The sequence below is a fragment of the Heterocephalus glaber genome, unplaced genomic scaffold, assembly GCF_053883595.1.
Source record: "Heterocephalus glaber isolate CG9 unplaced genomic scaffold, H.glaber_assembly_v1.0 deba00001572, whole genome shotgun sequence".
In the NCBI taxonomy this organism is placed as follows: domain Eukaryota; kingdom Metazoa; phylum Chordata; class Mammalia; order Rodentia; family Bathyergidae; genus Heterocephalus; species Heterocephalus glaber.
This window is the reverse complement of record NW_028258357.1, coordinates 24,556,855-24,576,007: the sequence shown is the minus strand read 5'-3', so window position 1 is coordinate 24,576,007 and position 19,153 is coordinate 24,556,855. Positions and strand designations below refer to the sequence as shown.

Here is a 19,153-nt window from a genome sequence, read left to right as displayed (position 1 = left end):
CATCGAGTGCTGCTGAGGCGACGGGCGAGATGAGGGCTCACCAGGGCCGACCGGGAGGCCACCGGCGACTTACCTGAGAAGCGCGATTGCAGGTGACAGTGACCGGTCTGTGAGAACCAGTGAGCAGCGCCTCTGCTTTCCCGTCTGTGGGAACGGTGGAGGAATCGAGGCAAAAACCAGATGCAAAGCCAGAGGAGGCATGGGTGTGTGGCTGCGGCCTGCTTCTTCCTCTCCTCTGAGCAACCTGACCCCTCTGCCCCAAACGCGTTCGTTCACTTGGCTTGCAGAGTGGAATGCGCCCAACGCAGCGGAAGGCCTGGTGCTCGCTCAGACTGGCAGGCGAGGAGGGTCAGGAGGCAGGCTCTGCCGTCCCAGCGCCACCGGCCAGATGGCTCTGTCCTTCCGGGAGGACACCGTGGACTCCCCTTCTCAGCAGTGTGGGCAACAGCTGCTTTCCTTCCTTGAAACAAAAGAGAGGAAAATTATATGCTCTACTGACAGTGGTGGGGATGAAAACTCAGTCTTCAAGGCACCGAAGAATGAAGGGGAATCGAGGAACAGGCTGTTTGTGCAGAGAGCGCACTCAGCAATGTCTGGAGAAGGGGAGAGATCGCCCGGGGGAGGTTTGGGGCCAGGGCCCAAGGGTGCCACCTGCGCCAGACTGTGGGCTGCCATCTGATCTGGTGGCCCTGCCCAAAGGTGATCGATTGGTCTCCCCTGCTCAACTTTCATAGACCATACACGCAGATGCAGGCCAGAGAAAGTCTTGTCTTACCAAGCTGATTAGCAAAATCTGCCTTTTCTGCCTCAAACATTGTGTCCTGCAGTGTAGAAAGAACGCTGTTTGGAGTCAGAGTGTCGGACTGGAGTGCTGGCTCTCTACACCTGCAGCAGGCACCGGAAGGACTGTCCTCACCTCTGACGTGGAAGTGACTGGTCTTCTCTTACAGGGTTGTTGGGAAGGTCAGGCCTGGTAAACCAAACCCTATTAGGTTAGTATCAATCGGAGAACGCATTTGAGAACGACTCCTCTCAGAGCCCCAGTGCTCAATGCAAGCTTATTGATTCGAAATCTACTTACTGGCTCAATACTCTTCTCTAAAAGCATCTCAGAACTTCCACGCAGGACTGTTACCCATGACAGCCAGCACGCCGTCACCCTACAGGAAGAAATGTTGCCCAGGAGCCTGGCTGGCTGCTGCAGCACATCTGTGCCTGGCCAGAGTTGTTCGTTTCTAGGGTTGGCCTCAGGAGACTCAGATCCTCAATTTTGTCTCAGTACCTTGAGGTGAAGTGGTTCATGGGGGTGGAGTAGTGATGCCCAAACTGACAGAAACTGAGGCATAATCTTGGTACCAATTTATTTTTTTAACAGCTCTTCTGCTGGTTCGATCGCCACTGTCACATTAACTCATGTCTTCAGTTCCTAGTTCCATCATGTGCTGGATCATGTGAGTGCACACAGGCACGCTTGCCTTCCCTTCAGAGTGTGAGCAGAGACAAGCATGCCAACAGATGCGTGCAGAGGAGAAATGGGTGCAAACGACCCGGACGGTGGCCTTGGGGACGCCAGAGAGGCAGCTCTGCTTGATGGAATCAGGGAAGACTGAGGGCTAGCGGCTGCTGGAGCTGGGTCTGGAAGGGCAAGTGGGAGTTTGCCAGGTGGAGATGGAGAGAAAGAGCATGTACCCAAGGAGCAGAACCTCCCAAGCTCTGGAAGGGAGCCCACACACCTTCCAGGACAGGAGCTCCTCCTGCTGGGAACACACTGGGTGGGAAGAGGTCAGATGCCAGTGATGCACACCTCGGCAGATGCAGAAGGGCAGGTGCGTTTCAGGGAAGGCTGTGGACATGAGGAGCTTGGGCTCAGCAAGCAGGCGGAGGGTGGTGATGGGAGAGGCCCAGGCGAGCCAGCCTCTGCCTCAGGGAGGCCCCGGGTGGGACTGTGGTCTCCCGAGAAGCTGCCTATCGAACCCGGGACTCCACAAGCATGAGTTGGTGTTGCCAGTCAGATCCCTGTGCTCAGTGGTTTGTTGACCTGCTGGCCTGCAGGCATCACTTGGCAGAAGAGAACCCCTGCTGTAGGGATGGGGGTGCTCTAGGCCCCGGGCCTGGCTTCTCCTGACTCGCAGTTGGCCTGAATGTGGGTTTAGCTTTCCCTGCCTCAGTTTCCTCACCTGCAATGTAATAATGATGAGGTAACTGCCTCCCTTGAAGTGTTGCTGGCTTAAATGAGTTGAGATGCATGTGTGCATGTTGTGCATATAAACTGCTTGGGGCAGGGCTGAGCTCCCGGGAGAAGCTAAGCGACGTTAGCTACTGCTGTTATAGCTTAGCAATCAGCTCAAGCCTAACAAGCCCACTCCATACCTGAGAGACTTTGCTAGATGTTGTTGGATTTTCCCACGTGTCAATCAAGGAGATTCAAACTACCTAGATTCAAATCCTGGCTGTCACTTTCAGCGTCTACCTAATTTTTGGCAAGTTGCAAAACTCTATAAATCTCAATTACCTTATCTCAAACTTGAAAACACTATGATACAGCTGCGTTCACAGATGTGCCTGCCACAGAGAGGAGATATGGTGATTTCCTGTCCTTTCTCCTAGGAACCAGCCAGCAGCCAGCCTTCCCTGTGTACTGGGGAAGAATATGAGCCACAAGAAGGAGCACCCAGGGCATTTTGTCAGATAGGTCACAGAGAAGCAAAACTGAAATAAGAACTGACTCAAAATCTGCCTTTAAAATCCAGTGAATAGGTTGGTCATGATGCATGCAAATACGACTGCTAAAATGCACTTGGAAGTTGTGCAAAGCATCTCCTTCCTCACTGACCCTACATGGGAGTTACCTCTCTCCCAGCTGCCTTTCATGTAGGTGATTGGGCTGAAGTCTCAGTCACCATGATGCCTCACTTGGGCAGCAGGCTTTGGATTCCATTACGAATCCTTTGAAGTCGACTTTGAATTCGTCCAGCCGCCCTTCATACACTCAAACCTTTCCCCGGTGTGGACTCACCTGCAGCACACATCCATCTACAGTCCTTTCTTTGAAAGTCCCCGTGTGGGTAGCTGACTTCTCACTGCTAAAGCGCATGGTGGGCGTGATCTGATCCATGATGGACATGCGCAGGAATGCAGGGAGAATATGGGAGATGTCGGAGTTTGGGGTGGGTCTGGCTCCTCGCACAGGTCAGGCCTCTTGGAGATTCTGATAGCTGCTGCCTCCGGAGGGAGAGAGGGGAGATGGTGCCCTGGGCTCTTCCCCTGCCTGAACACTGAGGAGAGAGCAATGCATGACCACCACTGTCCCGATGAAGCACACATAGCAGGGACGAGGAGACTGAAGGCCGTTGGATGATAGCATTTCTGAGCACTTGGCAGCTACCGTGGGGCGCCTGGAAGAGCACAGGCTTAGCAGCTGGAGAGGCTTGATTCAACTCCCATGTGCCTCTCTTATTACTCAAGGCGAAAGGTGCTCCATGCTTTCTTGGCCTTGATTTCTCCATCTGTGAAACAGAAATAATGATAGCTAGGTTTCAGCGAGCAGAAGTTACAGATGTGCACCTTTCCATCTCAGAAAGAACTTGCCCACATCGATGGCTTCCTGGCAATGCAATAGACTGCCTGGTGGGATACTAAGCCGTCTCTGCATTGCTAGCAACTGTCAGACACACGCGACAGACCCCTGGCATAATGAGGGTGAAGTAGTGAGGGAGAAGCAGGCAGCTGGACTAAGTGCTGTTTAAACCCAAAGACCTTAAAATTCTTTAAAAGTCCCTCAACTCTTTAAAATTCCCTATGAGGGTAAACTAGATGCTTCTGAAGACATCAAGATGATTCACAGGAGCTCACAGTCAGGTACCCCTGTGACTTAGGGAAGGAAGGCAGTGCCCAAATATGGGCTTGTTCCTGGGAAGGAAGTTCTGCGGACATTACTGAACCTCAGGGGCATCCACCTGCTGAAGACACCATGGAATTAATTGCTCTGTGGTATAAAAATGGAGACTACAGTGTCATGCTGTCAGCTGGAAAAATGAGAAGAAGAAATATTCAGCCAAGCAGCTGTTCATCTGCTTGGCCCCAGACGTCAGATAGGATGTTTGTTCCTGTGGCTGGACCTGAACTAACTGCAGCATTGACTGGAGGGAGAGACATGGCCCAGAGGGTGGCAGGGCACCAGCTTCAGGAGGAGACCGAGGCTTGGTCTCGTACCTGCCCCTTACCACTAAGTCACTAAGTGCTCTGGACTTTGAGCCCAGAGGTACGCCAGATACCATAACACACCTCATAGCGATGTCCTACCACCCAAGACCTGAAGTCCAGAACGCATTTCTCCACTCACTAAGCTCTGCCTGGTGAAGGGGCTGGGTGAAAGGGGCTTCACCCCAGGGTCCAGAGTGGCTTTGCTTCAGTTTAGGGTTTCACTGCTAGGAAGGACTCCAAGGTTTTGAAAGCTTAGAAACCCTACAACTCTTTCATTGATATCTTCACACATTCACTCTGTCCTGATTTAAGCCCTGTGTCATCCTAGAGCCTGGTAATATGACAGTGACCGAGACAAACAAGGTCCTTGCCTTCCGAGTGCTAAACTCTAGTGGGATGGAACTCACAGCACTGTGAAGGACACAGAAGAGAAGGGGTCATTCTGCATCAGGGGAGCTTGGCTCTGAGAAAACCGACAGGCCTGACCAGTTCTTGGGGACTGGGATCCAAGTGGAAACCCAGTCTTCCCCAGGGCTCCGAAGGGGTTGTGTCCATCTGGCCAGAAGAGGGCAGAAGGTTGCCAAGCTGGGCTCCAGGGTGGACCGGGCTTCCTTCCCCGGCTGGGGCAGAAGCACCTGCCAAGCCCCTCCTCGCCATGCCCCAGGTTTGCCACCGTCTGCCCCTCATTTGGATAAATGTTTACGGTGCAGACAAAGGTGGTCTGTGGGTGGCCATGAGGCAGTTTTCCCTGAGCGTGGGCCACTTCCATCCCCTTCTTGAGTTGTTTCTCTTTATGGTCACATCCATATCCTCCATTGTTATTTACCTATCATGTAGGTGCCAATCTACTCACATTTAATGTAAATAAATCTCTGGTAAGTGAAAAACAAGAACTCCCATGAGCTGGAAGTTACACATAATGAATAAAAGCTACACAGACAAACAATGCTATCAGGCTGGGAAATCGGAGGGTCTGAGTCTGGGGCCTGCTCTGTCCTGGTCACAGTGGTCCTAGCAGGGCTCAGTGCTGTGCTAGGTTTTCCAAGGCCTTCATCAGAAACGTGGAAGGTGAGAAAGGACAGTGGTCTCAGCATGTCACTCAGTGTCGCTTGCTCCCATGATCGCACACCAGCTAACCTGCTCCGATCCCCAGCATCGGGAAAGCCACATCCAGGGAGCTTGCTCCGGAGACCTTCCTGTGAGGCTCTGGGATGTGATGTCGGGGACGTGTCCTTGTCCCAGCGTGTGCTGTGCAGACCTTTCACACATCAGCCAGCGGGGAGCAGGGCTGGAGTTCTCAGACTCAGCTCCAACCCACCCTTCTTTCTGTGCTTCTGAGCAGGACCTGGGGCTCTCTGCATGCTGCATCTCTCCTTTGCTGGAGTGCTGTGCCCGACACTGCCTGTAGGAGTGTCTGAGGGAGCCTGCCCAGTCAAGGAGGGACAGGGACTGCTCTTCCCTTGGGCCTGTGGTTCTGACAGTTCTCTCCCAGTGATCGCCTCCATCAGCACAGGTGCTGTTTGCTTCCCCAGTTTCCTTAAACTCCCCCAACAAGCCCTCATTTACCCCTGAGCGAGGTCCGGGCAGCTGGCCAGGGTCCTTCCCATGCACAGATGTGTACACCTGCACCCCACCTCTAGGGGGACTAGCGTCCAGGCTCTGATTACCCAATAGCTCCCTTGGCTCCAGCCTCGAGGTGGTGGCCTCCCCACAATTCCTGGCTTGGTGGCACTTCCGAGCCCCCTCGGGACCCTTCCAGGGGTCCAGCTCTGTGGAGCCAGTTCCTTTCAGCAGGATCCCTAGGATGAGATGCCTGGTGCTGTCTGATTCCTGAAGGCTTTGGACTAGGGGTGTTGTCCACATCATTCAAAGCACAGCTCCTTCAGAACCGTCTCCCAATCAACGTGCTCTGAATGGTTTTTGGTCTCCACTGGCTGGCCCTCTGACCCCTCCTCTGTCCTGAGTAGAGACAGGGGCTGCTCACATTGGTCAGCATCAACACTAGCTTTTTGTCCTCCTCTAGTGCTCGAGGTGCCCATGAGCCTTCCCTGTCCTGGTCTTCCCCAGCTCTATGGAGTCGGCTCTTCTTGGAGCCTATCCACCTTTCCTTCATTCCCACAGGCGGCTCAAGATGCACTGCCACTAAGGTTTTGATTCAAAGGAAAACAGGAGTCTGGTCCTGGGGAACCCTAACTCTAGGGACAAGCTTAGGGTTAGGGTAAGGGTTAGGTTCAGCTTATTTGAAGTGAGGGAGGATTTTGAGGGAAATTCATGGCACTGTCTTTTACTCTAATAACTGTTTGTAAACAGTCACTGAATGGTTTGACTCCATTCGTACCTCGTACACACTGGTTTCCAGTGTTGGATACACTTTCACACCCACCTCCCTTCCCCTGATTCTCTTGATCACCGTTCAGGCTGTGCCCTGGATGGAACTTCCCAGGGAAGCTTTTGAATTATCCGAGTCGCCCTCAAGTGGGTTCCACGTGATGTGCACTGTCATCCAGCATCTGGAGCTTGTCCCTCTGACTGTCTTCCCTACCAGACTGTGAGACTCACAGGGATGGACAGGGGCTGCCCTTGAGGCTGCCTGAGGAGCGTGCCCTCTTCTACCTGAGCTCAGAGTCTCCAGGATGAAGCCACACTAAGCTGTAAGAAAGGCAGGCTCAAGGTGCTGAGGCTCCTTTCCTTCTTGTGCTCTTGCTGGCTTGCAGCACTCTGTATCTGGCCTTCTCAGTGGGATCTGCTTTCTGCTCTGCTCAGGTAGCTGACAGGCTCCTTGGGGTGTTTAGGATGAGGAAGAGTACATAGGACTGCTAAGATATCACAACTTTTTACCTCATAAAGGTTTCATATTTGTAGATATCAAGGGGAAATTGGATCCACTTGATACAGTAACTGGGATTCCTGATTCCAGTACTAGAATCTAACATCTCAAGAGCCAGTGTACCTCGAAGAGCCCAGTGTTCCCGCTTGGAGACGATGGGGTGTGGGCATCCCCCAGCTCCCTTCCACACCTTCCCAGGCCATCCCCGGTGCACCAGTGACCCCCACTGTCTGACCTACAGGGTCAGGAGGAAGCCTGCTTTCCATCACAAGGAACTGCCCTGTGTAGTCCCACTGCCCCAGTGTCCATGTAGAAACCATAGCAAGTTTTCTGAACCAGTGATCTAAACTCACCTAGGATTAGATCCCGACCACACCCAGTGGCTGTGGAGTTCAGACGCCACATCTTGTTCACAACGTATGCCATTGTCTCTAGCTTATTAATGATACAATACACAAAGAGATGAAGTTAGACAACAACATGTGGGGGAGTCTATCCTGAGCCTGTGCTCAGGTGTGTAAATTCACAGGTAGGAGGTGTGTCTTCCTGAAGGTGCTTAATAAATATTCATTCAATGAATCAAGGAGAGCCATGACTTCTAACTAGGTCCGTCCTCTCAGGAATCAACCTCCTCCTCTTGGCTCTTGCCTGAAAGTCAAGATCAATTATCCTCGAAATGACTGCATCTCTGATTGCTTTCGAGTATGTTGATAAAAAGAAAAGTAAGAAGGACACGCAGGAATACATTTTATGGTGGTCGGCTTGGGAAGACAGATTTGGTTCATTCTGCCACGTGCAAACAGAAAGCTAATACACAGCAGTGGAAACTCAGGGTCCGTCTTTCAGGATGGCAGCTGAGTCCCTTCTGGCTCCTCTCCTGCAAGCCCAGCTCTAGGAGCTAGTGAAGCCCTAAGGGTTCAAGGGTGGGCTACCTGCAGGCCACTGGCTGAGGTCACACACAGCAGCCATGCCAGCACAAGGAAGGTGTGCCATGATCAAGCCTGGGCTCAAATCCAGGCTCCCCAGGCCACAGCTCTAGGAACTGCAAGCAGGATTTCACCTTCGGGTCCTCAGTTTCCTCATAACTGCAGTAATGCCTAAGGTTACATATGGCATGTGGCCAAAGAGAAAGTGACTTATCATTTTTGTGCTACTGTACATATATGATGCAAGCTGTCATGTTTATGATTGTAAAAGCAGTGCTGATCTCAATAACGAACAGTCTAATCAGAGACACATCCATGTTTGAAGCTAGGATTAATGGAAACCTTATATTCTTTAATCTCTCCATTGTATTCTCTTCTTTTGGTACCGGGGATTGAACTCGGGACCTTATGCTTGCAAGGCAGGCAGCGGAACCACTGAGCTAACTCCCCAGCTCTCCATTCTGTTTTTTGAGTGATTTGTAATTTCCTTTTGTTTTCTTAAACAAATCTCCACTGCTTCCAACCAGTCAGGCAGGAAAACATTTGCTTAGTCTCCTGGCAGACCTCAAGACCCGGTAGGTGCTGACGCACACACGCCACCCCAGATACTGAGAGCTTCCGAGAACAAGCCCACATGGCTACCTCCCATCTCTCTCCTGACTCCTCACAACCAGGCCATGGCTGCCTGGTATGGAAGGGGGGGCTCTGATCACAGTGGACAAACAGTTTAGTTTCCCTTTGTCCCAAGCCTGGTATTCTAGCCAATGGAATGATTGCAACACCCCGGCCACAGAGGGGTCAGGAGAAGGTTGTTCAGGAAGGAAGGAAAGGCCCAGCAATGGGCTCCTCAGTCTGACATTTTCCTGGGCATAAAAAGGCAATTTGAGATGAAGGAGCACCCGTGTTGCCCTGGGCTAGCTCTTCAGACAATCACCTTAGAAAAAGAACCTCTTAGAGGGTGGGAGGGTCATCACAGTCTCCTGTGGAGTGGAAAAGGTGACAAAGTGGTGACCCCTTCCTCACAAATGCACAAAAATCTGAAGCCATTATCTCAGGAAGGAACTCTGGGGAACAGAAACACAGGGAAGGTTAGGAAATTCTGGTGCTTTCTCCTCTACTTGCTGTTGAGTACACACTGAGCAGTGAAAACCCTTCTTCAAGAGAAGGGGATGCTTCTCTGGGAGAAGCTAAGACAGAGGCTGTGGGTAGCTTTCATCCTGTTCTGCTTCCAGAGAGGGCTCCATATGAAAGATGGTGCAGGGATGCTAGGAAGGCAGTGTGCATCTGGGACCCTGGAGGAGGAGCCAATCGAAGGCTGACCCAGCCTAAAGAAACTGACCTGGGGTGGAGCCCGTGGAAGAACAACAAGGGTTCCCTGCAGTAGGGTTTTAGTTACAAAGTCAGAGAAAAACTTCTTAGGAAAACTTCCTGGGCCCACAAGTGAAGAGATTGAAGCCCAGCATTGTGGGCTTAATGACTGTGTCCACCCAGGATCCATGTGTTGAAATCCAATAGCCAATGAGATGGTGCTAGGAGTGTGCCCACTGGGAGATGGGTAGGGCCTCGGGGTGGTGCCCTCGTGAATGGGATTCATGGCGCTTAAAGAAGAAGCCAGAGAGCTAGCTCAGTCTTCCTCCACCGTGTGAGAAGATGGAAAAGCTGCCATGTGCAGCTGCACCAGGTGCCGGGTCTGCAGCACTTTGGCCTTAGATGTCCCAGCCTTCGGGACTGTGAGAATAAAACCCCTACTCTTTAAGCCACCTGGTCTCTAGCATCTGTCACACAGCTGCCCACACTGACAGCACGACCAGGATATGGGGCCCTTTCCATGGACAAAGTCTCTCCTTGACAAATTTAGTCAGGCTCTTCTGAGCCCTCTCCTAGACTAAGCTTTAAGTCTGTCTCTGCCCTGTTCTTACCAGTCTCGTTTTAGCAAGAATCTCACCAAAGCCATTTAGCAAGAATCCACTACTCTTAACATCTGATCCTCTTTGATAGCCAACCAACTTCTTCGTCAGCCTCTGTGATGTGAAGTCCTGGGCCTGCCTTCAGCAAGAATCCTGTGAGTCAGTTTAGTCACACTCTCCTTGCCTTAGAAACTGAGCCTCTCTTGCTGTTTCCTGGCCATAAATCCCAGCACATTTTCTGGATTCAGGTTGAGCCTGATCTCTCCCCTAGCACAGTCTCGACACCTGGTTCAATTGTCGTGCTCAAAGTCTTCTCATCATTTTTTTAAGTGTCAGAATATGTTTTTCTTAACAATTCTGTCAGCCACACTTCAGGGTACAAACTAGGGCTCAGGAGTCCACCCTAGGGCTGGCTCCTTGCCCACTCAGGTTTCCTGGTTCACAGGGCTCTGCTGGTTTAGGGTTAGGGTTAGGGTTAGGATTAGAGGGTTAGAGGGTTAGGGTTAGGGTTAGGGGCATGGATCTCTTCTCCTCCACATCCTTGACAAGCCCTGTGCAGACTTCCTTCCTGCATATCTCCCTGCTTTCCCGGAAATCAGCACAGAAATCCAAGCACACATACGCCATCCACAATCCCCTGGTGTCTTAGTTACTTTTCTCCTCCCTGAGACAAAATATGTCACACTCAAAGTTAAAGGTGGAAAGGTTTATTTAGCTCACATTTTGCAGAGGTTTCAGCCCATAATTGGCTGGCTCCAAGGTAGGGTGGCACAGCAGAGGGACGTCTTAGAGGAGAAACAGTTCATGGCAGGCAGAAGGCAGCAAAGCAAACAAGAGAACCAACAACCAACCTTAGAAGCTTTTTTCTGCCCCTTTTCATATTCTATCTAGGCTATAGGGATTAGGGCAGTGCCAAACTAATCAGTCCACTGGTTTAGTAATCACACACCCTTAATCCCAGCATCACATACTCTAGATTCAGCACCTTGGAAAAAGCCCCACCTCTGACCCCATGAGGTTTTGGGAGACATCTAGACACAGCCATAACACCTGGGGCAAGCACCCTGAAGACAAGATGACCCTCGGGGAAACTGTAGCCAGATGTGGTCCTCAGAAGTGTATGTTTGGCCCAGATATTCTTTTTTTTGGGGGGGGGGACCAGGGATCGAACTTGGGACCTTGCACTTGTGAGGCAGGTGGTAGAACCACTGAGCTAAATCCCCAGCTCCCAAGTAGTTATTCTTAAAAGGATAAAGTAACTGGGAACATTAACAATGAAAACCATGCTGGATTCCTAGGTGAGAGTATAAATTTCTTCCCTTAAACATATAACCATGTGGCCACACTAGGCTACCATCTCCAAGGTGACAATCCCAGGGAGCTGAGTAGGTGTTGCTCTCCTAGACGAGGCATCTGCTCCCACCCTGGTTGTCCCTGTCCCTGCTACCACCCAGTGCTTCAAACCCAGTCCACCCCACTTGGTGATTTAACTGCCAGAAGTCTGAAGGGGAAGGCAAAGGAGTCTACAGCAGCAGGAGAGAGCTCCTTGGAACCTGCTGTGTTGTGAGGTGTGTACACACTGAGACAGGCTGGTCTGCACCTGTGAGTGTGGGAGAGAGAGAGAGAGAGAGAGAGAGAGGGAGGGAGGGAGGGAGGGAGGGAGGGAGGGAGAGAGAGGAGTGCAGAAATGGCAAATGGGAAAATCAGATGACGTTTTCTAGTACTGTTGCAGCCTAAACACCACCTGCAAAATCCCTACTTACCATTGTTCTTGTACTTTGATTGTGAGTTGTAGAAAATCTTTGAGAATTGGCTGAAGGGAAACACAGCCCTGAAGGGGAAGTTGTGTCAGGGCTGGTCCTGCAGCACCTGGACTGGACAGTGGCCACCCTAGGTGCGGTCCGCAGTCTCTCCTGCGCCACGTCTCCAGCCTCTTCCTACTCGGCCAAAGCATTTCTGGAGCAGGAGTCTCTGTTTTGCCCTTGCACCCTCACTTCCATCTGTTTCATGAGGGAACTGAAGTTTTGTAGACTGGGACACAGCCCCGTTACAGTGCTCTCTCGCTATCCATTTCTTCTGAAACACTACGAACTCCATCTCCAAATGTGCTAATTTTGTGCTTCGTGTTTCCTGCAATATTGAACTTCACCAAGCAAACCTGTTTTCCTGTGAAGCCTCCCTTTAAGTATCTCCTTGCCTTCGAATTAATTCTAGTTCCTGCTTTTCCTCAGCCAAGTGAGTCATTCGTGCTCTGTGTACATCCCTTACCCACGGGGGTAGTTTCTCTCTCTGGGTGACAACCCGAAGGCCCACAAGGAAAGATACTCACAAGCCTGTCTATCCCAGCTGTACCCCCTCTGCTAAAGCTCAGGATCCCACCTTGCATGGCTCTGGACCTTTCACCCCTGTTCTGCCTGCTGCAGAGAGAGTGGGGGATGAGCGCATGTGGCCCAGGACAGGAAAGGCTCCTGCAATGTCCCAGGAGAGATCCCTGCCCCACTCAGCCAGGTTCTGGCCCCACATAGGAGAGGCTTGACCCCCTCCGTTCTCTGTGGGCTTTGCCTGACCCCGGCCGGGGCCAGTGCTGCAGAGGATGCTGCTGCTCTGCCTGCCTGGTGTCCATGCTGTCTTGAGGCCCCAAAATCTCCTCAAGGAAGCCAGGCACTGTGGCCTGAGCATCTCCACAGGTCTCACAGGAAACTCAGGTCCTCAGCGGGGAGTTCAGGCAGTGTGGAGCAGGCCTGGGTGGCAGAGGGGAGCCCTGAGCCGGGGTGAGGGCCTCTCCGTGGGAACAGGACAGCCGTCACGCAGGCTCTGCCTCTTCTCTTCCACATGCATTCACTCACCTTCTAACTTCCACCCAGTTGTGATCCAGGACGAGGCTCCTACCAGGTGCAGCGTGGGCTTCCGAGCAGCCAGAACCAGAAACCAAACATTTCCCTCATCCTGAGCATTGAACCCAAAGCACATCCCTAGCCCTTTTAAAGATTTTTCATTTTATGAGACAGAGTCTCACTACGTGATTAAATTGTCCGGGCTGGGCTCGTATTTTCAATCCTCCTGCCTCAGTCCCCCACAGTACTGAGATTGCAAGTGTGTGCTACTATACCCAGCTAAACCTCCCTTCTTTGAGTTCCCTGATCTCAGGTGTTCTGCTGTAGCAATGGGAATGCACCAAGACCCGAGCGAAGCCTCTGACTGATTCTTCTATGCGTCCTCAATGGACTGTCTTGCCTTCCTCACTGTCCTGTTCCCTCCGGTGCACGAAGCCAGACCTCCAGAGGGTAACACCAAGCACCGCAGTCCTCTCCTCCGGGACTCTGAGGTTCCTCACCCTTCCTCAGGACACTCAGGGACCTTCTGGAGTGGGTCCGGGGGAGCTGCCCGGCTGTGGTGCCCCAGCTTCCGGCCTCCAGTTCTCTTGGATGCCACCTGGACATCGTCTCTCCCATCGCACAGGGCTCCTGAGAACAGAAACCGTCTCCTCCATCTCCAGTGGACACGCAGCACAGCAGCACAAAAGTAGTCACTGTAGTTATTTGTGCAGCTAATGATGCAACCACAACAGTAAAAACCACAATGTCACGTATGAGCACTAGCGTGTATAAGTTATGTCGCTCATTCCCCTCAAATCCTTAGTGGTCATATTTATTTTTTCTGTTTTCCAAATCAAAGCTCAGAAAGGACATGTGGCTTGCCCAAAGTCATGGGGTTTGGAAGTTCTGGCTGAGCTGCACTGAGGACCTACTTCCAGCACACATCCACAGGTGAGTGCACGAGCAGACATCAGAGTTTGCACGTGGATGTGAAGAGCAGTACATCCAGTGTGAGTGTCGCAGAGTGGACATGACCTTCCTGACCTGCAGGCCGGGTCCGAGCAGGAGGTCGGGCCCTGGCATCTCCAGTCAGACAGGCTGGGTGAGAGAGGACCTGGGGTGCAGAGAGGGGTGGACAGCCTCGCCTCCTGTTTATCCTTCCTCGAGCGTCACATAAATTTTCCTCCAACTCAGAAGTAAACAGGAGACCTCGCTTGCCTCCCTCTGCATGTCCAGGCCTCAGCTCTCCCCGGGCTGCAGACCAGCAGAGCTCCCCTGGAGTGGTGAGACAAGTCGCAGCTGGGTGCGGCTCTTCCAAGGGAAGACTTGATCTGTCTCCGCAGTGAGCATGCCGTGTCCACAGGTCCCCGGCAGACCTAGCTGGCTGGACAGAGGGAGCCCACCTTGTGACTCAGGCGAGGCTCCAGAGCCCTCACCCCCATGTGGATCAGACGGTGCCTCCTGGACCACGAACCTCACGGGGCCTCTGCATGCTGGCAGGTCACACAGGAGGGCCTGGGTGGAGCGAGTTCCCGAGCCACCAGGTCAGTACAGAGAGGCAGACAGACTGACACAGGAAGAGCCAAAGACAGAGGGGGAGAGAGAGACAGAGGCAGGGAGAGAGACACAGCGAGAGCGACTGAGCATGAGAATCAGCTCTGGAGACGCACATGGGCACAGTGTGGGGGACAGGCCCAGGGAGAGGCGGGGGCAGCAGGCTGGGGCTGCGCCCACCCAGGCCCCTGTGGGTCCACAGGGCCGTCCCTGGCACTGTGTGAGCTCCGCCCTGGCCTGCGGTCCCCGTGCAGAGGAGCCTGGGTGCCGCTGCCCAGGGCTGGCACTCAGCACCAGGGTGACCTACCCTGGAGGGGACCGGGGCCTCTGCTCCTCTCCTGCCCTCCGTGGCCTTGAGCTCGGCCCTGCCCGGCACAGCGGGTCCTGAGCACAGTCATGGTGACCGGCCCCGCCTCTCCCCCTCACCCTTGTCTCTCCCACACTGGAAGTCTCCGTCCTCGTGGCCTCCACCTCCAGGGACCCCACTGGGTGGCTTCCTACCCTCCTGTCTCCATCAGCTCTCCCTGTGTCTCTGTGCCTCTTTCTGTAGGGGTGAAAGTCTCCAGGCGCCTCTCCCCATCTCGGTCTCTGTCTCTGTCTCTCTCTGTTCCTCTGCCTTCTTGATCTGTTTCTGTCCCTCGTCTGTGTCTGTCTCTCATGGTCTCTATTTCTCTTTGTCTCTCTGTCTCTGTCTAACTCTAGCTGGGCAGTGTTCGGTGCAGCGGGCAGAGGCACCTCTCACACCAGGATGCCCTAGAGTTGCTCTGGTCTCTGCAGCTCTCGCCCTGGCTGCTCTCTCTGCTCAAACTGTGCCGTGATCCCCTCACTGAGGCCTCCACACTGGGATCTCTTCCTCCAGGAGCTTCCCAGATGGGTCAGCTGTCTGTCACTTGAGCAGGAGCAGATGGGATACTTGGCTTGTGGTTTCAGAGGTGTCAGTCCATGGCTGTCTGACTCCAGGGCGGGAACCTCATGGCAGAAGGGCCAGGTGGAGCAAAGCTGCTCCCTTCACGGTGGCCGGGAAGACTCCCTCCAGACCTGCGCCCTGCAAAGGCCCAGTGCCTGCCCCCACCAGGGCCTCACCTTCTGCAGCACCCCCAGCTCATCACCCCTGGGTGAGCAGGGCCACTTGTGACCCAGCACCTCACCAGAGCCTCCTAACCCGATCAGGCTGACACCAAGGTTAACTGGCCCTTTCTGTGACCTCAGACTGTGACACAGGGCAGTGCTACAAGTGTAGAAACTGAGGCCCTGGGCTTGGTGCCATAGGCACTGCTGCGGAGCAGCAGCTTTGGCCGATGACAGAGGCACTCTGTGTCTCGGTGTCTCCTCTCAGTGCTACATCAGGACAGGAATGTGATGACCGAGTGTGCAGACAAGTACCTTGCACAGAGCCGACCCAGACACCCTGAGAGCCCTGCAGCATGGGTCACTGTTGTGGATCATTCCCCCACGGGAAACTGGACACGAGGAGCTATTGCTCGATATCTGCATGTGCTGCTAGACTTGAGACCTGGGAGCGTCAGAGAGCACGTCTGCCTCATTCACCACAAGTTACAAGTGCTGGGCGAGGTGCATCCGAGTGGGGAAAGAGCTGGGGGAACAAGCGACCCGATCAGTGAGCTGCAGCTCAACACATGCCACATTCACTCCAGAACCCCAAGAGCACCTGGAGTGTGTTCTTTTAGATCCCCGAGGCCAAATGCCACTTCAGGCTTCTGGGAGACCAGAGGCACGCACGCTTATGATGAGGGAGGATATGGGGACTAGAGGTGCAATTTCCAAGCGTGTGCGCAGAGGCCCAGCAGTGGCTGTCGTCATCTGTAGGGCCACATAGCAACTGTGGAAACAGCAAAGAAGCAGGAAGGAGACGGCCTGGACACTGCAGGCCAGGGTGGCGGGGTGGCGGTGAGGGAGGAGGAACCCAAGCCCTGCATCTGCAGAGATTCTTTCTGCGCTCTCCACCTGCCGTGCGCTCTGCAAGGACACCCTGCTCCTCCATCCCTGTGCCGAGGGTGAGCCGAGGATGGCACTGCCTTCAGGGTTCGCAGCCCCGGAGAAGAGCGGAGTCCAAACCAGCACAGGACTGAAACCAGCAGCCCTGGACCCTAATCTCTTGCATAAGTCCCAGGAGGAAAAGTCTTCCAAAGTACAGTGGCAGTGAAGAGGCATGAGCTTAGCAGCTGGAACAGAATTTTTTTTAAGTAGGAAGTTGTCTTTGTAAAAGAAATACCTTAGTGAGTGTCTGGGTGGATAGAAGGTGCAGCTCTGAGCACATGAGGTTGCCAGGAGTTCCGGCGGCAGGGAAGGAGCCAGCTGTTCTGGCAAGATCAAAGAGAAGAGGGCAAAGGGAGGGGAGCTCTTGCTGCTGGGAAAGGAACAGTGGCTCAGGAGTGAAGGAATGGAGAAAGGAGGAGGGCAGAACCGGCAACCTTCATGAGGCTGCATGCTGGGTAGGACAGGTGGCAGGGGGACGAATCCCTGCTGGTGTTGAGATTAAAACACTTTCCTAGGATTTCAAATTGATGCGTAGCATTTGTACACATGTATGGGGTGCAGCATGGTCATTCGATCATTCACATTTCCATCTCTCCAAGCTTTCAGACTGCACTTATGTAAAGGCACATAACAAATGGTCATAGACTATACTTGTCCTGCCCTGGGTGGAGCATTCAGCTTCCGGTCTTCCCTGCTTTAGTATCAGAGCAGGTAGAGTTGCATGTTGAAGTGCTGTGCCTGAGCTATCAGCCTCTCTAAAGCTAGAATGTTCAGTAAAGCCAAACAACATAAGTACGCGGCAGATGTGTGGAAGTGGAAGTACATGCATGTGGGGGGGGGGCTCCTGTGCAGGGTGATCGCGTGTGGATCGGAGACACCATGCAGCACAGGGCAAGGCATCTCACATGGCAAGGCAGCGAGGTCAGTGGCCTGGGGAGCCATGAGCAAGGAGAGGGCCAGGAGGCCTCAGAGAGACAGGGCTTTGACTTTCCGGAGACCAGGATGGAGGCCAGAGCATCTCACTTAGGCAGAACGAGGAGGGGAGACCCTGGCTGGCATCCGGGACACATACAAGTTAAGTGCTCATAAAAATATTTCTGTTCTAATGCCTTGCAGAGTTAAAATTGCCTGCTAAACACAGAAGGGCTCATGGGAAGAACAAGGCTGTGGGGGATCATTCCAGAGCATTTGGACCAGACACTGAGTGATGGCGTGAACGAACTGGCTCTGTGCGAGTGGACAGGGCCTGGCCCCACGGGCATCACGTTAGCCATATGGGACAATGCCATGGGCCCTGGGACTTGGCCATTTGCTCCTCTCCATCCTTCTTGGCTCTCAGACAAGAAGATGGAGACTTCCGCTCATCACAGAGCATCCGCTCACCACCCGAGGGAGGCCTGCTGTTCCTGGGAGTATCTTTGGCACGAGAGCTGATGTGATCTTGGGCACAAAGCAGCCGCTCAAGTCAGGAGAGGCTGTCAGAGCTCCAGGTCTTCAACATCTTTTTCTCTTTCAGCAGTGAGTTTTGTCTTAGAGATGTAATTATACTTTCAGGATATTTTCACTGTCATATGGTCTTTTCTATAGTCCTCACCCACTCATTTTCCATTAAATGTGTATTAGATGCCTGCCATTTTGTGAATATATGACATGGCATATTTAACACATATTTTTGTGGGTTATTGCTCTCTTTAGATCTGGATATCATGTAAGTTAAATGCTCATGGTATTAATCAGAACCTGGCATGGAACAGGTATCCACAAATGCTGCCATGTGAATGAATAAAACTACATGTTCCCAACCTACTCAGCATTTACCTTCAATCCAGAAAAAGCCAAGTTGGAGCCAAGGATCATGGAGCACACCTGCAATCCTGCACTCTGGGAGGCTGAGGCCTGAGGGTGGCAAATTCAAGCCCAGCCTGGGCAACTCAGCAAGACTCTGTTTTCAAATTCACAAATTAAAAAGGAGCTGGGGATGTGGTTCATTGCAAAGGCCCTGGTTTCAATTTCCAGAATGGAAAAAAAAAAGCCAAGTTTGAATTCCTGTTCTGCCCCTCTGTTTTACCCTTAGACATGCTATTAACTCTACTAGCCCTAGTTTCCTTCTGTGCGGAGTGGAAATAATAGTTGTTGTTAAATAATTACTTGAAATAATGTGTGTTAAACACTTAGCACAGTGCACAGTGCAATTCGTGTGCTCCATAAGTGTTAGCTGTGGTTGCCTGGGCATTCATACAGCAAGTGGCAAGATGTGTATCTCGCCTCTGCGTGCATTGGTCAGGCCTGGAGCCCGAGACATGACAGGAGTGACCCTTCCACACCCTGGAGACTGACACACAGAGGTCCCAGGTGACTGCTGGAGGGGGCTCCATAGGGTGCGCTGAGGGAGGGCTGGCACCATGCTGTAGCCACAGCTCAGGGTCTGCTGGCCCCATCTCCACGGCTCTCTCTCAGCCACTGTTTTGTAGACAAGAAGAACATGCTAGTGTGCACTTGTGCACTCCCACGTGCGTCACTGTTGTTGCTTCAGAGGCTTTGAGATGTCCCCTGAGAAAGACATGGCAAATGCTAACTTAATGAAGGGACACACGCTCTTCAAGTCACACGCGACGGAAGAATCAACAGTGACTAGATTCAGCAGTGGGGGAGACTGCTGGCTCATGTGACGCTAGGGAAGAATGAAACGGGGCAGCCTTGTGGGCGGACATTCCAGCAGCTCCACGATGGACGTGTTTGGCTCCCTGTCTAAGCTTTGTCTCCAGTGTTAGCCACGCCCCAAGCTGAACAGGCCGGGTCACAGGATAACAAGGAGCAGGAACCTCACCTCAAGCAGGAAATACTTGCCCCTTCTCCTAATAACCGAAATCCCAAACTTTGTGCTGATTGAGCCACCTCTGAACCAACCCCAGTGGCTGGAGA

The 19,153-nt window shown here is 52.8% G+C and overlaps 1 long non-coding RNA gene across 2 annotated transcripts in view; it reads right to left on the bottom strand.

The window, feature by feature from the left end:
- The window catches only part of LOC110349152 (uncharacterized), a 222,741-nt gene that overhangs the window by 6,499 nt on the left and 197,089 nt on the right, over positions 1-19,153 (bottom strand). For both annotated transcript variants that reach the window (XR_002394915.2, XR_015443605.1), the window contains 3 exons: positions 3,017-3,506; positions 776-970; positions 74-460 (listed from right to left, as the gene is read on the bottom strand). This is a non-coding gene — a long non-coding RNA (uncharacterized LOC110349152). The remainder of the gene's footprint in view (positions 1-73; positions 461-775; positions 971-3,016; positions 3,507-19,153) is intronic.